Source organism: Neofelis nebulosa, chromosome 13 (genome assembly GCF_028018385.1).
Source record: "Neofelis nebulosa isolate mNeoNeb1 chromosome 13, mNeoNeb1.pri, whole genome shotgun sequence".
In the NCBI taxonomy this organism is placed as follows: domain Eukaryota; kingdom Metazoa; phylum Chordata; class Mammalia; order Carnivora; family Felidae; genus Neofelis; species Neofelis nebulosa.
Window position 1 is genome coordinate 1,184,621 of NC_080794.1, and position 17,181 is coordinate 1,201,801.

The window sequence follows — 17,181 nt, forward strand, 5'->3', positions numbered from 1 at the left end:
AGGGAGGGGGGTGAGGGAGATGGGCTAAATCAGCGAAAGGGAGTGGGAGGTACAGGCTTCCGGCTATGGAAGGAATCAATCTGGGGCACAAAAGTGACAGCATTGGGAATATATTCAATGGTATTGTAATAGTGTTGTATGGCGACAGATGGAAGCTATGCTTGTGGGGAGCATAGCCTCGTGTGTATACCTGAGACTAATGTAACATCGTGTGTCAGCTATACTCAAAAACATTTGAAAGTAAATATTCACATACATTTTGGATTTGCTGTATAATGAAAACATTTAGGATCTCTAAAGGATACGGTCGTTCAAAAAAAAACCTACCCAGTGCCTTTATCTTACCTTTTCCTCTTGCTTTGATGTTCCATGATGGGGTTCCAAACCACAGTCTGGTCTTCAGCTCAGCAGGACCTGGTCTGGAGGCCAACAGCCACGCGTGGGCCCTGTCACCATTTCTGTCTGTGCAACGGCATATGCATTTAAATATTTTATTGCATTGGTCCTTATTATTTTATAAAAGCGGAAGGAACATGAAAATCAATCATAGTGATAAAGAGGAGAGATGTTTAAAAAAATTTATGATTGAGATTTAGCTGAGATACAGTGTTATATTAGTTTCAGGAGTGCAATATAGTGATTTAACAATTCTGTACAGGACTCGGTGCTCGCCATGGTAAGCGTAGTCATTATCTGTCACCGTACAATGTTGTTACCCTCTTACTGACCATACTCCATATGCTGTACTTTTCATTTCCAAGACTTATGTATTTTATAACTGGAAGTTTGTACCTCTTGATCCCCTTCACTGTATTGCCCCCTCCCCCACCCCCTCCCCCCCCAGCTGCCGTTAGCAACCACCAGTTGGTTGAAACAGACTATTAGATACAGACAGGAGTATAGACCTAACAAACTTAATTTGACTGCAACGATGAAGCAAATCACTAGATATGCTGACAGAGGAAACTTAAGTCTCATTTGGATGTTCTTTAGAGTGAAGCTAGTTGAGGATGTATTCAACTGTGAACGAAAAAGGACAAAATTTAGAAGTCTGTACAGAATGCTGAAAATGTCATCAAATATCAAGTCAAAAAGGCCTGGTGTAACGAGCCACTTTACAATTTCTTATCTCCTTGGAAATATAAGCCTCTCATAACGTGTAAAGGCATCAGAAGTTTTCATATTTTTACTTCAGTGTTGTTTTTCAGGGACTGTTAGTATTAAAGTAAAGGACTTAGACCTTAGCAACCACATTTGTTCTTTGTATTTCTCAAACCATTAAGGGAACAATCTTATTGTCTGACTCTTCCTTTTTACTCATTGATTCAACAATAATTGAGTGTGCCAGAGAGAGGCAATTTCCTAGAGAAACTGTTGTGAATAAAATCCTACACCATGCTTACATTCTAATGAGGGAGAGGGATATTAATCAAGTAATTAATGAACGACTATTAAGCTACCATTGGAAAGAAGGATGGCACTTCCGAGATGGCCTAGAGTGCAGGGACCTGGCATAAGCTAAAGGTGTGGGTGAGGCTTCTTAAGGAAGAGACGGAGGAGGAACTGAGATCTGAAGGATGAGCAGGAGGAGTTTCTTGGCCAGTGAGGCTCTGGGTGGCGAGTGCAGCATGTGCAAAGTCCCCGTGGTGAGAATAAACATGGGGAATTTGAGGAGCCAGCAGGAAGACAATATGAATGGCGTGCCCGGAGAAGAGGATGGAGAGGCAGGCAAGGTGTGGATCACATGGAGAATCTAGTCTTTACTGGAGGCTATTCCTCGAAAATATTTCGTTCCCTTATATAGAACATGTATATATAATTGTTACCGGATTCTGAGTTTTGAACTTCTGCAAATAAGTTGGATACCTTACAACACATAAATGTAAAGGATGTGAGTCGTGCTCTAGCCTCCAGCGTTTCTCATGCAGGTTGCTGGCAACAGTTCACAGTCCCAGGTGGCTGGCGCTGCGTCTTGGGCTGCTTTTCCAGCCCTGACCTTCCCCCTGGGCTGCCTGCTTTTGCGTCCAATGCCCATCCAACCGCCATACATCCAGTCAGCTCCCGGTTTCTCTCACCAGGCCTGCTCCTCCTCTCATCTTCTCAGTAAATGGTGATCAAGTCCTACCAGTTGCTCAGACAGAAGTCCAGACTCTTCCTTGAACCCCCCCCCTTCCTACCGCACATCTAAGCCATCACCCAGTGTTGACAGCTCAGCCTTCAAGACGTGTCTGAGCTCTGACAGCTTCCTTCCACAGCCATCACTTCCGCCCTTGTCCCAGCTACCGTCTGTCCTGGATGATGGCAGTCACCTCCCAACGGTTTTTTCTGCTTCTAATCCAGCCCTAGACAGTCTTCTCTTCTGGTCCAAATGATATTTGGACTAAATGATATTTAAAAACCCTATATCAGGTCACACCTCTTCTCTATTCCAACTCCCTAATGTCTTGCCAGCTCACCCAGAATCAGAGCCAAAGTCCCTAGCATGGCTTGGCACCCTCCTACTCACCGGCACCATTCCCATCACGTTCTCCTCGCCCATCCCTCTAAGCCACACTGGTCTCCTTACTATCCCTCCAACATGCTTAAGCTGCTTTCTGCCCCAGGCCTTTTGCACAGTTTCTTTCTTTTGCCTGGATTTCTTCCCCCGGATATCTGCACGGCGCACCACCTCTCATTCTCTCTCTTCCTTCAGATCTATGTTCAAACGTTACTGTCACAGAGGATCCTTTCCTCATCTTTTGGTATAGAATAGGGACAGTCCCTTGAAATGTGTGATATTTCCTATCATTTACCCTCTTGTTTGTTTTCTCTTTCCCATTATGCTCTCTTTGCTACTCTCACTACTCTCACTACTCTCGCTACTCTCGCTACCCTCGCTTACTCTCTTTCTGATCTCCAGAAAATGTCTGGCTTCCCGGCAATGACATCAGGAATGTAATTCCAACAGGACACAACCCATACTTCTCCAGGATTTTCTAGTTCCTGAGAACAAGAACGGGAATGGTTCTTTTTTTTTTAAAAAAAGAATTCGCATGTAAATGTGGGAGAGGGCCCAACCTGGCTGCCGAGGAGAGACCATCATTGTCTGCTTTCCTGGCAGAAATTCCCTCTTATCACCTTTAACACATTGCTACCCACCTTGTGTTCCACATCTTTATGGGATATCAACTACTCGGATCGCACCCATTAGGATGGCTATAGTAAAATAAAACCACCACCACCACAACAACAACCAGAAAACAACAAGCGTAGGCAAGGATCAGGAGAAATTGGAATCCTTATGCGCTGTTGGTGGGATGTGAATGTGACACGGTGTAGTCACGATGGAAAACAGAGTCTTGTAGAGATGTTTGTACGCTCACATTCGTAGCAGCATTATTTACAATAGCCAAAAGGTAGAAACAGCCCCCGTGTTCACCGATGGATGAATAAAGAAATAAAATGTTGACATATGCATACAATGGAATATTTTTCAGCCTGAAAAGGGAAGGAAACTCTGTTACATGTTACAACATTGATGAACCTTGAGACCATTGTGCTAAGTGAAATAAGCCAGCCTCAAAAGACAAACACAGTACGATTCCGCTGATCTGAGGTACCTAGAGTGGTCAAGCGCGTAGGGATGGAAGGTAGAATGGTGGTCACCAGATGCTGGGTGGGCAGGGGAATAGAGAGTTGTTTCATAGGTATAAAATTTTAGTTTTGCAAGTTGAGAAGAGTTCTGGAGGTTGGCTTCATAACGAGGTGGAGGTACTTAACACTACGGACTCTACACTTAAAAATAGTTAAGACGGTAAATTGTATATTATGTGTATGTTACAGCAACTTAAAACATCTTCATCGATCAATCACTGTGAAAATATACTGGAAGATGGAACGTGGGAAAAGGGATTTATAAAATCTCACTGAATGTCTTTTGAAAGCTTACAGACCAAATTCATATATAATATTTTAGTGCTGGGCAAATGATCAACTGTGTTAACGACTAAATGCATCTAAAATAAAGCAGCTTAAAAATCTGCTGAAGACTTACTGTATTACTAGAAATGAATCAAAATGATATTCCTCAATGTTGGCAATATTTGGGGGAAATAGCTATCCTCATATACATTGCCATTATACTATTGTTTTATTACAATTTTATTATACATCGACACTTTTTTTTTTTTTTAATTTCTGGAGAAGAATGTGGCAACGTACAATAAGATCTTTTATTTCCTCAACCTGGTTATTCTACTTTGGTGAATTTACTCATTCAGTGAATAGTCACTAAACATTTACCTTTGATAAATGGAAGTTCTGGGTGTGGTGAACGCAGTGGCGACTGATGTCCACATCGTCCTTGCCCTCGGAGCTTACAGTCTTAGAGGGAAAAACAGACACACTCATGGGTGTAAGGGACATATATTATTTGGTACCCAGCGTCCATATTTCCATTTTCTTTTTTCTTGTTTTAATTTTTAAAAAATGTTTTGTTGATTCTTGAGAGAAAGAGAGAGCATGAGTGAGGGAGGGGCACAGTGAGAGAGGGACACAGAATCTGAAGCAGACTCCAGGCTCTGAGCCATCAGCACAGATCTCACACCAGCCATGAGATCATGACCTGGGTGGAAGTTGGACACTCAACCAACTGAGCCACACAGGCGCCCCCATATTTCCATTTTCTGATAACAATAGTCCAAATCGTCCTTAGGAAACATCTTTCCTCATTTCTACCATGTGAATGAATTGACCACTCACCCATCCATACCTACAAATATAAGTCTATCCTTGTATTTTACCCTTCTGGCCTCTGTGATTGGTTCAGAGATGGCACATAACTCATGTGGAGCCAATGAGATGAATAAAGATGTTTGCCGGGCTTTCTGAAAATACTATGTTTCTTTCTCCTGAATTATGAAGGTGTGAGGTTTCGAGCTGCCGCCACCAGCGCGATTCCCGGGGGCATGTCAGCGGGAGGATGAAATCAACTTCTAGAGAAAGGCAGAGCAAAAACAATTAGAGAAATGGATGGTGTCCTCTGAGCCTCTGGATTGAAGGACCTGCAGCCAGCTCTATCCTCGGACTTTAAGTTGTGTCAGCCAGTAAGTTCTCTTTCATGTACGAGCCAGTCTGAATCACAGGCTGTCACCTACAACAGAAGGAAAGTCAACTCATACACATTTGGTGTACTGACGGGCTGTCTCATGGAGTAACGGGGGGAAGAAGTGAGTCTGGGCATTGCATAGGAAGGGAGTCCTGAGGCATATGCCTAAGGAAAGAGCTAAGAAGAGAAATAGAGCAATTTATACCAAGATGTTTATAGCAACCTCTTTCCTAAGAGGAAAAAAATGGAAATAACCCGAATGTTCAATAATGGGTACATTATTAAGCACATCATGGACTATAAATATAATGTAATACATACCACTATGATGAAAAGCCATTTAAGTTGACAAATGTGTGCACTGTTTGGATACACAGAGATGCTTAGTCTGATTTTGTTCAGCACTAGGAACTCAGTGGGATATTAACATGAAATAGTTTAATGTTTTTCCAATCTCTGTGCTCTGTCGAGTCCCCCTCCCCCCCTTTTTACATTAGCAACATTTTTGGCCAATCCCATGGGTTTCCAGGGACTTTCAGCTATTCAAACTCCAGGCTTAGATCTGATCTCAATCTGAAATTGACATCCTTTTCTCCCACCCAGCCTCAGCAGAGCCCAGGGGCCTCACTTAAGAGGGTGAGGATGTGGGCTGGTATTTCAGTCTCCTCACTGCAGCCAGCTTAGAAGGAAGGCTTATTTGGAGGTCTGATTTTAGAATCAGCCTCTCAACTCCTACCCATTCTCAAAGCCCAGTTCCTGTGGTGTTGGGGGAAGAGGAAGAGAGGCAGAGATCTCATGACCCTGACTTGAGAGTGGACTTTCTTGGCACATGGCTGCTGGTCATCATCTTGGCATCCATATCCCTGTCTCCTCTATCCTCTAGGCTCCTTCCTTGCCGTGGGGCCATGGGGACTGAGTTTCTCTCTTCCAACTCTCAGTTGCCTCAGGAGCTGGGAAATAATGCTAAGAATCCTCATCTTGACCACTGTCAGTTTTTTCTTCTTCTTCTGACTTTAGCTACTCCAAAGCTTTTTGCCTCCAGAAATTTCCAGAGGAGAAGAAAGTGCCTTTATCAAACTCACAAGGGCCACACAACTCCCAGGGCTACTGATCAAGCTCTCTCAATAATTCTCTCATTATTCTCCATTCTGGTGGCTGCCTCATTGTGGGTCCGCCGTTCTACAGCTCAGCAAGCATCCAGGCAGGGGAGTGATGGCAGACTTTCTTTCTCAGGCTCTGTAGGGGATTTTCCTTGGGCCCCTTCCCAAAATTGAGCTTTGTTCTAGGGGAAACCTCTTAAATGTGAATCTCAGACTCCTCCCGAGAGAGATGTACAACTTTCATTTTCCCCTTGACAGTTGTTTTCTCATATGGGTTGGTGATGAGATAGGTGGATGTTAGTTAGAATAATGGGAGGGAGGATTAGGGCTAATTTGTCTGTCTTCTAATAAGGCAGTGCTGGCTCCAGTCTTTGGCAGATTTCTTTAGAATATTACATACTTAGAGCCCGTTGTTTTGAGATATAGACCCTAGTGTCAATTCTGAGACAACAGTCCTAGTGAGCATCCTATTTCATGTATTGTTCAAGTCTCTTGTATCTATTGATTTTCTGTTTACTTGTTCTAACAATTACTGGAAGAAGAGTGAAGGAATCTCCTAATGTAATTGTGGGTTTGTCTATTTCTAGTTTCAACTCTGTCAGTTTTGCTTTATGGTTTTTTTTAGCTTTGTTTTTTAGGTGCTTATGTATTTAGAATTGTTATCTCTTCCTGATGAAGTGACCCCCCTCTATCAATGTGAAATGTCCCTCTTTATTCCTGGCGTATTTATTGTTCTGAGATCTATTTTTATGATATTAATATAGTCACTTCAGCTTGCCAGCTTTTTTTTGGAGGGGGTGGTATTTGGATGGTTTGTATTTTCCCATTCTTTTATTTCTAATCTACTAGTGTCTTTATATTTAATCTGAATGTCTTATAGACTGAATATAATTAAGTTATACTTTTCAAAAAATTTAAAAAAATTTTAAAATCTAGTCAAGCAGTAACTGCCTTTTGATAGTAGTTTAGATTGTGTAATATAATTATTGTGGAACACGTGGGTGTCTCAGTTGGTTAGACCTCTGACTCTTGATTTCAGCTCAGGTCATGATCTCTTGGTTGGTGAAATCTAGCCCCATGTCAGGTTCTGTGCTGACAGTGGGGAGCCTACTTGCGATTCTCTCTCTTCCTCTCTTTCTGCCCCTCCTCCATGCTCTCTTTCTCTCAAAAATAAACTTAAACAATTATTGATATTGTTGGAATTAAGTGTGCTATGTTTCTATTTGTTTTCTTTTTATTCTATACTGTTCTTTCCCTACTTTCTTTGGATTAATTGATTATCTCCACTATTGGCTTGTTAGATATTTCTCTTTCATTTTTAATTGTGGCTCTGAGTTATAAAATATGTATTCTTAACATATCAAAGTTTACTTACAAATAATATTATAGTACTTCAAGTATAGTGTAAGAAACTAACAACAGTGTATTTCCGCTTCCTTCTTCTATCCTTTATGCTACCATTTTAATGGATTCTATTTTATATATGTTGAACTTCTATAATTTATTGTCACTGTTTTGCTTTAAATGATCAATTATCTTTCAAGGAAATTAAAAGTAAGAAAAATGCCTTATAGTTACCTATATATTACCATTCCTGGCATTCTTCATTCTTTTGTGTAGATCCAAGTTCCATCTGGTTTCCTTCTGCCTGAAGAACTTCATGAAGAATTATATTTCTTGTACTGTGTCTGCCTGTTGAGAAATTTCTTTCAGTTTTTGCTCATCTGACTCTTTATTTCACCTTTATTTTTGCACTGGGCATAGAATTCTAGCTGACAGTTTTCCTTTATTCCCTTCAGTACTTAAAATATATTACTCTATTTATTGTCTCCAAGCTTCCATAATTTCTGGCAAGAAATTTGTAGTAATTAACATCTTTATTCCTTTGTTTGTAACATGGCTTTTTTCTCTGGCTACCACTTTCATTATTTTTCTCTTTATCACAGTTTTCAGTTTGATTATAATTTGCGTTGGCATGGTTTTCTTTCTTTCTTCCTTTTTTAAATACTTTTGGTCTATTGATGGACACTTGGGTCACTTCTGTATCTTGACTATCATAAAAAATGCTGCCATCAATAATGCATGTATCTTTTTGAATGAATGTTTTCATTTTCTTTGGGTAAATGTCCCAGTAGTAGAATTACTGGGTCATATGGGAATTCTATTTTTATGTATGTATGTATGTACGTTTTAAATTTTTTGAAGAACCTCCATACTGTTTTCCATGGTGGCTGCACCATTTTGCATTCCCACCAATAGTGCATGAGGGTTTCCTTTTCCCCACATCCTCACCAACACCTGTTGTTTCTTCTCTTTTTGGTTCTAACCATTCCGATAGGTGTAAAGTGGTATCTCATTGTGGTTTTAATTTGCATCTCCCTGATGATTAGTGATATTTAGCATATGTTCGAGTGTCTGTTGGCCATCTGTGTATCTTCTGCAGAAAAATGTCTATTCAGGTCCTCTGCTCATTTTTTTAATCAGATTGTTTTTATGATGTTGATTTGTATTCGTTCTTCATATATTTTGGATCTTAACTTCTTATTGGCTATATCATTTGCAAATAACTCCTCCCATTCAGCAGGCTGCCTTTTTGTTTTGTTGATGGTTTCTTTCACCGTGTAAAGGTTTTCATTTTGGTATAGTCTCGATAGTTTAATTTTGTGTTTCCCTGGCTAGAGGAGAGACATATCTAGAAAAATGATGCTATAGCTGATGTCAAAGAAATTATTGTGTATGTTTTCTTCTAGGAGTTTTATGGTTTCAGATCTCACATTTAGGTGTTCAGTCCATTTTGAGTTTATTTTTGTGTATGGCATAAGACAGTGGTCCAAATTCATTATTTTGTGTGTGACTGCACCATTTTTCTCAGCACCATTTGTTGAAAAGACTATCATTTCCCTATTGTATATTCTTGCCTGCTTTGTCATAGATTAATTGACCACATAAGCTCTTTGGGCTCTCTATTCTTTTCTGTTGATCTGTGTGTCTGTTCTGGGGCCAGTACCATACTGTTTTGATTATTACAACTTTGTAGTATATCTTGAAATCTGGGATTGTGATACCTCCAGTTTTGTTCTTTTTCAAGATAGCTTTGGTTAGTTGGATCTTTTCTGGTTCTATACAAATGTCAGGATTATTTGTTCTACTTCTGTGAAAATGCTGTTGCTTTTTGATAGGGATTGCATTGAATCTATAGGTTTCTTTGACTAGTACGGACATTTTAACAGTATTGTTAAATTCCTTCCTTCCTACCTTTCGTTTTTCCTTGCTTCCTCCCTCCATCTTTCTCCCTTTCTCCCTCACTTTCTTTCTCTTTCTTCTGTCTTCTCTCTCTCTCTCTCTTCTTTTCTTCCTTCCTTCCTTCCTTCCTTCCCATCTTTTTCCTTCCCTCCCTTCCTCTCTCTCTTTTTTCCTTCTTTCCTTTTTTCTTTCTGTAATTGATCTGTTCAACTTTTCTATTTCTTCCCATTTCAGTTTTGGAAGGTTATATGTTTCTAGGAATTTATTCATTTCTTCTCTGTTGTCCAATTTGTTTGCATATACTTTTTCATAATATTCTCTCATAATTTTTTTTTTTGTATTTCTGTGGTGTCAGTTGTTATTTCTTCTCCTTCATTTCTGATTTTATTTATTTGAGTTTTTTCCTTTTTTGTCTGATTTTTTTGCCTAATTGCTGTGGCTAGGATTTCCAGTACTATGTTGAATAAAAGTAGTGAGAGTGGACATCCTTGCCTTGTTCCTGATCTTAGAGGAAAAGTTTTAAGTTTTTCACCATGGAGTATGATGTTAGATATGGGTTTTTTATATGGCTTTCATTATCCTGAAGGTGTTTTTTTTTTTTATCATGAGTGGATGTTATACTTTATCAAATGATGTTTTTTGTATCTATTGAGATGATCATATGGTTTTTATCCTTTCTTTTATTAATATGATGTATCATGTTGATTGATTAAAAAAATATTTTTTTTAATCTTTATTTTTGAGAGAGATACAGTGCATGAACGGGAGAGGAACAGAGAGAGAGGGAGACACAGAATCTGAAATAGGTTCCAGGCTCTGAGCTGTCAGCACAGAGCCTGACACGAGGCTCGAACCCATGAACCGTGAGATCATGACCTGAGCTGAAGTCAGCCGCTTAAGCAGCTGAGCCATCCAGGCGCCCCTGATTTTTCAATATTAAACCATCCTTGCATTTTTGGAATAAATGCCATTTGATCAGGATGAATGATTTTTTTTTTTTTAATGTATTGTTGGATTCAGTTTGCTAATACTTTGTTCAGGATTTTGCATCTATGTTCATTAGAGGTATTAGCTTGTAGTTTTCCTTTTTTGTAGTGTCTTTATCTGGTTTTGGTATCAGGATAATACCAGCCTCATAGAATGAATATGGAAGCTTTCCTTTCTCTTCTATTTTTTGGAATAGTTTCAAATAACTCTTTACTCTTCTTTAAATTCTTAGTAGAATTCTTCTGTGAATCCATCTTGTCCTGGAATTTTGTTTGTTGGTAGTTTTTGATTCCTGATTTAATTTCATTGCTAGTATTTGATCTGTTCAAGTTTTCTATTTCTTCCTGTTTCAGTTTTGGAAGGTTATATGTTTCTAGGAATTTATTCATTTCTTCTCTGTTGTCCAATTTGTTTGCGTATAATTTTTCATAATATTCTCTCATACTTCTCCTTCATTTCTGATTTTATTTATCTGAGTTCTTTCTTTTCTTTCTTTCTTTCTTTCTTTCTTTCTTTCTTTCTTTCTTTCTTTCATGAATCTGACTAAAGTTTTATCAATTTTGTTGATCTTTTGAAAGGACCAGCTCCTGGATTCATTGATCTGTTCTATGGTTATTTTTGTTTCTGTTTCATTTACTTCTGTTCTAATCTTTGTTATTTCTTCCTTCTATGGGCTTTAGGCTTTGTTTGTTCTTCTTCATCTAGCCCCTTTAGGTGTAAGGTTAGGTTGTTTATTTGAGATTTTCCTTGTTTTCATGAAGTAGGTCTGTATTGCTATCATCTTTCCCCTTAAAACAACTTTTGCTGCATCCCCAAAATTTTGAATCATTGTGTTTTAATTTTCATTTGTTTTCATGTATTTTTCATTTCCTCTTGGATTTCTTGGTTGGCCCATTTATTGTTTAGTAGCTTCCTATTTATTGGTGTTCTTTCCAGATTTTTTCTTTTGTTTGATTTCTAGTTTCATAGTGTGTGGTCAGAAAAGATGAATAATATGATTTCAGTCTTTTTTAATTGATTGAGATTTGTTTTGTGGCCTAACATGTAATCTATTCTAGAGGATGTTCCAAGTGCACTTGAAAAGAATGTGCATATGGCTGTTTTTGGTTGGAATGTTCTCTATATATTGTTAGGTTCACCTGATTCAGTGTGTCATTCAAAGCCACTGTTTCCTTGCTGATTTTCTGTCTGGATGATCTTTCTGTTGATGTCAGTGAGGTGTTACCATTTCCTACATTATTGTATTATTGTTAATTTCTTCCTTTATGTCTGTTAATAGTTGCTTTATGTATATAGGGTGCTCTCATGTTGGGTATATAAATATTTACAAGTTGTTTTATCTTCTTGGATTGTTCCCTTTATGATTATGTGGTATCTTTTTTTCTTCTCTTGTTATAGTCTGTCTTGAAATATATTTTGCTTGATATAATCATTGCTACCCTAGCTTTTTAAGCTTTCATGTGCATGGTAAGGGTTTTTCCTTCCTCTCACTTTCAATCTGCTTGTGTCTTTAGGTCCGAAGTGAGCCTCTTGTAGACAGCATATAGATGAGTCCTGTTTTTTTGTCCATTCAATCAGCCTATATCTTTTGATTGAAGCATTTAGTCCATTTACATTCAAAGTAATTATTGATAGGCATGAGCTGTTGCCATTTTGTTACCTGTTTTACAGTTGTTTTTGTAGTTCTGCTCTATTCCTTTCTTCTCTTGTTCTCTTTCCTTGTGGTTTGAAGGCGTTCTTTAGTGATATGCTTGGATTCCTTTCTCTTTATTTTTTTGCATATCTATTACAGGTTTTTTAAATTTGTGGTTATCATTAAGTTCAATATAACATGTAGTAGCCTATATTGTTGACGGTCACTTAAGTTTGAATCCATTTGAAAAGCACTAAATTTTTATTCCCCTGCCATATTTTATGTATATGATGTAATGCTGTACATCTTTTATTCTGTGAATTCCTTACTGATTTTTATAGATATCATTGATTTTATTGCTTTGTGCTTTAGCCTCTGCATTGGTTTCATAAGTGATTCATCTACTGGTTTTATTATGTTTGTATTTACCTGTGAAACTTTTTCCTTTCATCATTTTCTTACTCCTGATTATAGCCTTTTCTTTTCACTCAAAGAATTCCCTTTAACATTTCTTGTAAGGCTGGTTTAGTGGTGATGAGCTCCCTTAACTTTTGTTTGTTTGTAAAACTCTTTATCTCTCCTTCTATTCTGAATGACAACCTTGCTGGGTAGAGTGTTCTCGGCTGCAGTGTTTTTTCTTTCAGCAGTTTGAATATATCATGCCACTCCTTTCTGGCATGAAAAGTTTCTACTGAAAAATCAGCTTATAACCTCATGAGGTTTCCTTTGTATGCAACGATTTTCTTTTCCTTTGCTGCTATTAAAATTCTCTCTTTATGACTACATTTTAATTATTATGAGTCTTGGTATGGACCTCCTTGGGTTGGTTTTGTTGGAAACTGATTATGGCTCCTGGATCTGCGTGTCTGTTTTCTTTTCCAGATTAGAGAAATTGTCAGCTATTATTTCTTCAAATAAAATTTCTGTCTCTCTTTCTCTCTCTTTTCCTGGGATCTCTATAATGCAAATATTATGCTTGATGATGTCGTTGGATTTCCTTAGCCTATTTTTATTTGGTACTATTCTTTTTCTCTTTTTGCTGTTCAGCTAGTTCCTTCCCATTACTCTTCTTCCAGGTCATTGATCCATTCTTTCTCCTCTAATCTGCTGTTGATTTCCTCTAGCGTATTTTTAATTTCAGTTACTGAGTTCGTTGTCTCTGATGGGTTCTCTTTTATATTTTCTATCTCTTTGTTGGTGTTCCCAGTGAGATCTTTCTTCCACTCTTTCCAAGTGCAGTGAGTGTCTTTACAACTATTACTCTGATTTTTTTTTTTATCAGGCATATTGCTTATCTTTTTCAGTTAGCACATTTGCTGTTGTTTTGCTGTCCTTTCACTTAGGACCTAATCCTCTCTCTCTTCATTTTGTCTTACTCTGTTTGTTTTGATGCATTAGGTAAATCAGTGATATCTCCTGATCTTGAAGTAGTGGCCTTATGAAAAAGAGGTCCTATGGTGTTCGGTAGCACAATGTCCCCCGTTTACCAGAACCAGGCACTTGAGGAGTGTTTCCTGTGTGGTGTGCATGCACCCGAGTGTTGTGGCTGAGCTGGGTTTGCCTTCAGTCCAGTTGGCTATAATGGCCCAGTTTGCCTGTTGAGGACAGGGTTTGGTCCTTGTTCTGTTAAGAGACCAGTCTAAAGCTACCATGGGCTTTGTAGTTGGTCGGTGTTAGCAGTCGGACCAGATGCCTACCCTCAACCCATTTGCTGGGGCTGAAGTCACACCCAATTGCAGGCTCTCTCCCTGTGCTGCCCCTGAGAGTTTTTGTTGGTGGGCAGGGCCAGCAGTCAGATCACTTGTCTGCTGGGGCTGCAGTTGACCTGGTGTACGTGTGGTTATATTCCCCTCTCCCCAGGGCAGGAGTCACTTTGGAATGACTCGGGTCCCTGCCAGGGCTGCTTTCTGGATGTGACATAGCAGGAGCCGCTTTGGAGAGATGATTGCTGAGTGAGGTGGGTTGAATGGGGCCGATACGTAGGAGAACATGGGGGCAGTTTGTGTGGTGTTGGCAAGGTAAACGTAGGTTGTTTGTGCTTGTTCCCACCAAGGCTGGGGGAGGGGAGAGAAATAGCACCTGCCAGCTGTTTTGTTCTTGAAGAACACTCTTAAAGGTCCTTCTCCCCTCCAGGGGCGCCTGGGTGGCTCAGTCAGTTAAGCGTCTGTCTTCAGCTCAAGCCATGATCTTGCCATTGAGAGTTCAAGCCCCACATCAGGCTCTGTGCTGACAGCTCAGAGCCTGGAGCCTGTTTCAGATTCTGTGTCTCCCTCTTTCTTTCTCTACCCCTCCCCTGTTCATGCTCTCTCTCTCTCTCTCTCTCTGTCTTGAAAATAAACATTAATGGGGCGCCTGGGTGGCGCAGTCGGTTAAGCGTCCGACTTCAGCCAGGTCACGATCTCGCGGTCCGTGAGTTCGAGCCCCGCGTCGGGCTCTGGGCTGATGGCTCGGAGCCTGGAGCCTGTTTCCGATTCTGTGTCTCCCTCTCTCTCTGCCCCTCCCCCGTTCATGCTCTGTCTCTCTCTGTCCCAAAAATAAATAAAAAAAAAAAAAAAAAAGAAAATAAACATTAAAAAAAAAAAGGTCCTTGTCCTTCCAGCACATGTTCTGAGATTAATAAATAAATCTCCTTCATGTATACCCCAGGTACTTTTCAGACTGCTGCTGCTATGCTCTGTCTCCTGAGTTGTTTGTTGTGCTGTCTCTATAAGGGTGGGGACTCAGTTTCCTATCACCTTCCAGCTTCCCCAGAGCTAAGCCTCCTGACTTTTAAAGTACCCAGAGTTAAGCCCTGCTGATTGCGAAAACTTGCAAAGTTAAGCCCTGCTGGCTTTCAAAGCCAAGTGTTATGAAGGTTCGACTTCCCAGTGCAGGTGTCTGGGGTGCTTGGTGTGGGGTCTGCTCCTCTGCTCTGTGCTTGTGGTGTCCCACGCATTTGTGGTTCATCTGGCCAGTTTAGTTCCTCACCATGTCTCTGTCCCTCCTACCTTTTTCAACAGGGCCTCCTTTCACAATTCACCGTGGAAGTCTGTTCTGCCGGTCTGTGGGTCGCTTTCTGGGTTAGAGTCCCTGATGTGGCTGTTATCTAGGCTTGTCCACGAGGCAAGGTGATTTAGGGTCCTTCTACTTGAACAGGTTCTCAGAAATCTCCCTCAGACATTATTTCTTCAAGAATTTTTGTTTTCAATCCTACTTTTTCTTTGGATTCTAATTATATATTTATATTGTAATTATATGTATGTTATATACATATAATATATATGTATATACATATACTTGATCATGTTCCACAGATCACTGAGTTTCTTTTCATTTTTTAAGTACTTTTTTTCTTTTTGTGTTTCATTTTGCATTCAAGTTCCTTGCTGTTTTTTTTTTTTTTTTTTTTTCCCTGAGATGTCGGATCTGTAAATTCCACTTAGCAAAATTTTCATTTTGGATATTGTATTTCTCATTTGCTTCCCTTTTATACCTTTCACTTCTCTCCTCATTATACTCATGTTTTCCTTTAAATCTTTGAGCTATCATACATTTATAATGTCTGCTTTAGTGTTTTTGTTTGATTATTCCATTTTCCCTATTATTTCTGGAACTTTTACTGTGGACTGATCTTTACGGATTATGTATCACATTTTTCTCCTTCTTGGAAGTCTAGTAATTTTTTATTGGCTGTAGGACATGGCAACTTTTTTTTTATTATCGAATGCTAAATATTATTTTATTCCTTTAAAGAGTGGTAGAGTTTGATCTGAACAAACAATCAAATATTCATAGGTCAGTTTGGTCCTTTCCAAGCTCGCTTTTAAGTTCTAGGTCTAGAGTCTAAAGTGTTTATTCTAAGGCTAATTTAGTCCAGTTTCCAAGGTCTGAAAATAGTTTGTTCAGGTTTTTTTTCTTTTTTTTTTTTAATGGGAGAAGGCAATTTTGGACTCTTCTTTTTCTTTATATATATATATATATATATACACACACACACACACACACACACACATATACATACACATATATATATATATGTGTACATATATATATATACACACATATATATGTGTATATATATATATATATACACACATATTTGGAAGTCTCTTTTGATGACAGCTAAATAAGACTATAGAGATTTGATGTGTTAAGTTCATGAGACTGTTTGGGGTAAAGCAAATTTACAGCAGTGTATTTAATAGTATGAGCCTATGTGCATGAGGCAGATAGGGCTACTCTGCAAATATATGAAAGGCTTTCTAGAGAAACAGAGATTAGCTGAGGTGATGCCCAGCTGCCAGATCTACAAATAGGAGGGGCAGGGTCAGTGACTCTTAACCTCTAATGCAAAGAGAAGCATTTAAGTGTTTGCCAAAAGGCAGGTTCCGAGCCTCCTACAAGAGAAGGTCTAGGATAGGACCTTATAATTTGCATTTTCGTGTTTTTAAATGTTTCTTTATTTTTGAGAGACAGAGAGAGTGAGCAGTGGAGGGGCAGAGAGGGGGGCGGTGAGGATCTGAAGCGGGCTCCGTGCTGACAGCAGAGTCCAACGTAGGGCTCAAACTCAGGAACCGTGAGATCATGACCTGAGCTGAAGTCAGACGCTTAACTGACTGAGCCACGCAGGTGCGCCATAGTTTGCATTTTAATAGGCACCTTAAGGTGATTTTGATACAGGCGTTATATGGACTGTTCTTGGACAAACACCAGCTAAAGATCTCAGGCACATGGGCAGGGGCCAACGAGAAAACACTTGTCTTTTAGGACCGGATGGAAAGTAAAGGACTAAGGAAAGTGTAAGAGGTGACAGGGTACTGGGTACAAGAATTACTTTCCCTTGGTAGGCTGCTTAGACCATATAGAAAGTATGCCTCAGGATTAGGTGGCTGAAGGCCTCCTACAGGGAGAGGTTGAGACACAGGAACAAGAGAAGCCCTGGAGGAGAATAGCCAGAGTCAAAGCAAAATAAAAATCTCACTTTGCTGGCTGACACACTGGCAACTCCAAACACTGATTTAGATGAACCCTTTACCTCTGCAGTGATCTAGCCTTTTTCATGAAATACTCGTCTCCATCCCAGTGAGCTCTCTAGGGACACGATTGTAGCTTTGTAGTCATTCATGCTGGGTTGTTATATTGGCCAACTTGCC

At 39.5% G+C, this 17,181-nt stretch overlaps 1 long non-coding RNA gene across 3 annotated transcripts in view; it reads left to right on the forward strand.

Annotated features, from left to right (window-relative positions):
- The window catches only part of LOC131492505 (uncharacterized), an 80,398-nt gene that overhangs the window by 41,219 nt on the left and 21,998 nt on the right, over nucleotides 1-17,181 (forward strand). For all 3 annotated transcript variants that reach the window (XR_009252080.1, XR_009252081.1, XR_009252082.1), the window contains 2 exons: nucleotides 3,477-3,595; nucleotides 4,903-5,084. This is a non-coding gene — a long non-coding RNA (uncharacterized LOC131492505). The remainder of the gene's footprint in view (nucleotides 1-3,476; nucleotides 3,596-4,902; nucleotides 5,085-17,181) is intronic.